The following is a 5,612-nucleotide window of genomic DNA, read 5'->3' as shown; positions in this document are numbered from 1 at the left end:
TATATATATATATATATATATATATATATATATATATATATATTTTGATACAGGATTTCTTTGCATAGATCTGGCTGTCCTAGAACTAGCTTTATGGCTGGCTTGGGACCTTCTGATATCTGCCTGCTATTGCGTCCTTAGTGTTGGGATTAAATAATGTACTGAAACCCCCTGGAATACAGCACAGCTTCTTGCTGGAGGGATAATCTTTAGTGTCATTTGAGTATAAACTAGAGGGATAATTTGAGTATCATTTAAACAGATTCTATAATAGCTATTACATCATCTCTACTCTTTAGATCTACAGCCTAAGATACAGCACTAGGAGGCATTACCTAGATTAGTTTAGCCTGGGGGTGGGTATCTGGATGATTTTAGTTGATGTCATGAGAACCATCATCACTGTGAGTGGTATCATGGGCTGGACTTCTGGACTGACTACAGAAGAGCAAGTGAAATAAGCATCAGCATGTACTACTCTCCACTCCTGACTTTGGATGCAGTGTGACCAGCTGGCTCAAGGCCTGGTTAGGAAGACTTTGTCACTGTGATGCCATGTTTCCTGAAACTGTCACTCACAACAAACCATTCCTCTCTTTAGTTGCTTCCTGTCAGGTATTTACTATTATTAATAAGAAAAGCACTAATATAAATTCTAAATGAGAATCATGGAAGTGTTTGTATGGTTTGAATGAAAAGGAATTACACAAAAATGTAAAGGTGTCAAGATAGCTGATGTGGAACCCTGGCACTCTGGCTTGGAGTGGAGTGTCTAGTGTCAGTGTGTGCAAAATTCGAGGGCATCCCTCAGAGATATTTAGCACTTAGTGAATCTGGAAGCCAAAAAAATTTCCAGAAGTTAAGTACCTCAAATGTCTTGAATCAATGATTTGAACTCCTTAAGGAAACTTGGATCCACAACACATGTCATGTTCTCTGTATTTTCTTCAGTCACCTGGAAGCCAGAACCATTGCTCTTTAGGTCTGTTTCAAGAATAAGTGAAACAATGGGAAACATACACAAATCTCTTTATATTTGTGTTCAAGAAACATTACCACTAGAGAAGTTTAGAGTTTATGTTTACTAGATCAAGAACTAAAGGGCTTATATTAGGAAAATCAAATTTGGATATGTCATGTTTTCCCTGGCTATTCCATAATTCTGTTTTCCCACTAACTTCCATGACCTATGACAAAAATTCATAAATCTTCTAAGACTGTTAATTTTGAACATTTAAGAGAATATACTTAATGTCAAAGACCATAAACAATAGAATATATATGTTATATATAAACTATATATTAACATATATGTTAGTAGGAGCTACAATTTGCTATGTTTTGGAGAAAGACTCCAACTTGCAGCTGACACCGGGCTTGGAATTCACTGTGTCCAAGCTGGACTTAAAATTGCAGATTTTTACTTGAGCCTCAAGCTCCCAAGTGCTACAGTTATAGGTATAAGCCACTGGGATGGCCTGATTGCTCCTACTTTAAGACTTCATAGAAGTAAATTTAGACCAATAAAAAGCCCTAATTGGAGAAAATCATTCATAGTAAATTAATTAAAAGTATACAACTGTGGATATATGTTTATGCATGCACATTCATGGGATAAATAACACCAAAATGTAGATTTCCCAGTTCTTTTACCTTATCTCACATTAGTAATTGAAGCCTGCAGTTTATAGGCACATTTCCATATGCGAGAGAGCCAATAAGAACTAAAACTAGAAGAGAAATGTGAGTTATGTCTGCACCAACACAGGGATTTAGCACCAGTTACCTCCTTGGATAGATTTGTGTGTTAATGATCTGAACTGTAGCTATTTCTTGCCATAGTGTGCCCTTTCCACCATGAATCCCAGGCCAATGCTGCCATGGAGATCTACCTAGTAGATTGCTTTCTTGCAGTTCCCTGTAGCTCTTCCCACTATGGAACCTGAGATCTGTCAAACAGCAACAGAATCCCTTGCAAATTAAAAGCAGTCAGGATTGCATCAGATATTTCAATTCCTTCTTAAACATAACTTATGATTCTTATGAAGGTAGATTAACAGTTAGGTTAATTTTCTTAGTCTTGACGTTACCTGCATCCAACAGACAATAGTTTTCATATTAATCCACCTTTGATATGCCTGGGACAAGAACTAACCAGTACCCCCTGAGCTTGTGTCTCTAGCTGCATTTGTAGCAGATGGCCTAATCAGCCATCACTGGGAAGAGAGGTCCCTTGGTCTTGCAAACTTTATATGACCCAGCACAGGGGAAAGGCAGGGCCAAGAAGTGGGAGTGGGTGGGTAGGGGAGCAGGGGTGGGGGGAGGTTATGGGGAACTTTCAGGATAGCATTTGAAATGTAAATAAAGAAAATAAAAAAAAAGAAAGAAGGGATTCCACAGATGTGACAAAACCAACAGTAAGAGGGATGCACTTTGACTTCCATGGTAAGTTTTTCACTTGCATAATTTGGATCACTATTTCTTTGTTAAGTCATTGTTCTGCTTGTAAAGTTTAATTTCGAAGTACTGCTGAGAAAACAATGCTTTTACTTAACTATCTGGGTACTAGCAGGATTAAATGATGTTCAATAGGCAAGATCTTTATACAGATATAGTAAAAACAACAAATAATAAGTATTTCATGATACTACATCCTTAATTAAAACAGTGGCCATTTTAACAAGTTTTTGCCTTTTTCTTCTCTGGAGAAAAGCAAGGTGTTATCTCAAATGCCTAGACACGCATATCTTCTATATAATTTTTATCTGAACAAAGAGCAATTAAATAGATAGCTACTTTCATAATTAACACACATATACTATAGCAGAATCCTATATTTTAGACTTGTAATAATACTTTATCTTAACCAATGGCCCAGTTCAATTTTTGTATAAATATATATGTGAAAGAATGAATCATCTGAATGTTATAAAATTACTACCACTTAATCCAATTTGTTGGTAACCAGAGAATTTATTTTAATTGAGATACACCTCTGTTACTGTAGATATTTTGATATATATGTCAAATGAAATATATATATATATTATATATATAATATATATATATAAAATGAAAAAGCATGTTCTATACTAATAAAAGCAGACGATGCTCTTAGAACCTACTTATGACTTATGTGGATCTATAGTGCTGGTGCTGGGTGTTCAGTAGAGAGTACATGAGTAGTACCTCTGGGTCCTCGGTTTAGTACATAACAGTTCAAAAAATAAAATAAAACCACAGACTATGTTAAATGCTTGGTTGAGTAATAATACTTTCACATCTTTAAAATTCAGTTAACTTTTGGAAATAAAGCTGTAAGGCTATTGTTATTATAATTTGGGGTCATGTATTTGACATCATTGATAAATAATGTGTAATTCTGCAGTTATTCCAATGAGGATTGACAATAATGGTTGTATAAAATTTTTGCAAAATTTTAGAAATTTATCACTCGTCTGGGAGAACAGGAGTATGTGCATATTAAAACAATTTGCTTTGCTAAGTAGAACACCAAACCAAACCAAATCAAGCCAAACCAAACCAAACCAAACCAAACCAAACCAAACCAAACCAAACAAACAAAAACAAAAGAAAAAACAACAGAGCATAGCAAAGCAAAACAACCACAAAAAAAAAAGGATTATGGAAACATAGGAGCCCAAACAATATTTTTTTAAAAAAACAAAATTTCAATGTGATTGACCTTAGCTTGAAATATCCTATAAGACTTATGCTTTATCTTTATTTTTTAACCCTTTAGCTGAGTTTAACATCAGGATCTTGTTATAAGCTTGTATTTGTTTTCTCTGGGGTGAACTCTGATTTGAGAGTTTTATTTTATTGTGAAGAGATGCAGTTTATGGATTCTCTTAGTATTTAAATGTTTTTCTAATTCTTACAGTTGATTCATGAGTGTGACATTTCATTAAGTTGTCTTTACATTTTGTTACTTTCTATGGGAATGAGTTTCTAGACTAGGGAACAGAATAAAACATGAAACTTATGTCATGTCTCTCCTCTCCTGGTACTCTTGATGTACCACCAGAGAAGGATGAGAGGAGAAACTTAATTTAATGAAAGCAGTAGACAGTTTCCTTTCTTCTAAGTTCCCACACATCCCAACATCTATTCCAAGCAACAAAGACAAACAGGGATAAGGAAAGCAGAGAGGACTCTAGGAAGCATGACCACATGTTGCCTAGTTACTCTTCTGATTTGCATAAACCTTAGTCTACTTTACAACTTTACACAGATATGGTATTAAGTTTTACTGGTTTTTTTTTTTTTTTTCCATAGTCAACTTTACTTTTCTTGATTCTTCCCTGAAGGTCACCCTAGACACACAGGACAATGGAACATTCATCAGTTGTGTCTGTTTTTTGCTACATTTTCACATGGTGACCTTGAAGGGTGGCCTAGCTTGACTGAGGAGAGCGTTTTGAGAGGTACTTGTGTAGAGTGGGAACTGGTATAGAGGTGGGCAAACTGCAGCTCAAATCCTGCTCCCCATCCGCATTGTTTTCTCTTCACTGCAATGACCTTTCCTACCTGGCTCATAGCTACAGAGCAGATTCCTATTCCTATAGAGGAGGGCAGAAGAAGAGTGTTTAAAGTGACAGGGAGTGAGTAAAAGCATGACATCTGTATTTGTAGGCACTTAGAATGCTACCATGTTGTCCTTATATTCTTGGTTCTCTATTCAGTCCTTCAGTCAGTGAGTGTATCAAGGGAAGAGGCTTAACAATTCTTTTAGGTTGTGTAAACTATGCTGTATCCCAGAAGTAAGAAGACAAAGGCTTTCTTTTAAAAACTGGAACATTACTTCTGTCCTAAGTTAAGATGTGACTCTACATAGCCAGTAAATTAACTGTTGTGTGATTGCTGTTGTCTGTTATTTGTTGTTTAAGACAATTGCAATTCTGAGTTTTCATGAGTTTTTGTGTAGGAGAAGAACATGTAGCTACTTTAACTCATATTCCAAATAGCCTCTTTTTCCCCCTTTTTTCTTAGGTATTTTCTTTATTTACATTTCAAATGCTATCCCAAAAGTTCCCTATACCCTGCCCCCGCCCTGCTCTGCTACCCACCCACTCCCACTTCCTGGCCCTGGCCTTCCCCTGTACTGGGGCACATAAAGTTTGCAAGACCAAGGGCCTCTCTTCCCAATGATGACTGACTAGGCCATCTTCTGCTCCATATGCAGCTAGAGACACGAGCTCTGGGGATAATGATTAGTTCATATTGTTGTTTCANCTATAGGGTTGCAGACCCCTTCAGCTCCTTGGGTACTTTCTCTAGCTCCTCCATTGGGGGCCCTGTATTCCATCCAATAGATGACAGTGAGCATCCACTTCTGTATTTGCCAGGCACTGGCATAGCCTCACATGAGACAGCTATATCAGCGTCCTTTCAACAAAATCTTTCTAGCATATGCAATAGTGTCTGGGTTTGGTGGCTGATTATGGGATGGACCCCCGGGTGGGGTAGTCTCTGGATAGTNCATCCTTTTGTCTTAGCTCCAAACTTTGTCTCTGTAACTCCTTCCATGGGTATTTTGTTCTCTATTCTAAGGATGAATGAAGTATCCATACACATTGGTCTTCCTTGTT

Source organism: Mus pahari, chromosome 11, assembly GCF_900095145.1.
Source record: "Mus pahari chromosome 11, PAHARI_EIJ_v1.1, whole genome shotgun sequence".
Lineage (NCBI taxonomy): Eukaryota > Metazoa > Chordata > Mammalia > Rodentia > Muridae > Mus > Mus pahari.
This window is presented reverse-complemented; position numbering follows the sequence as displayed.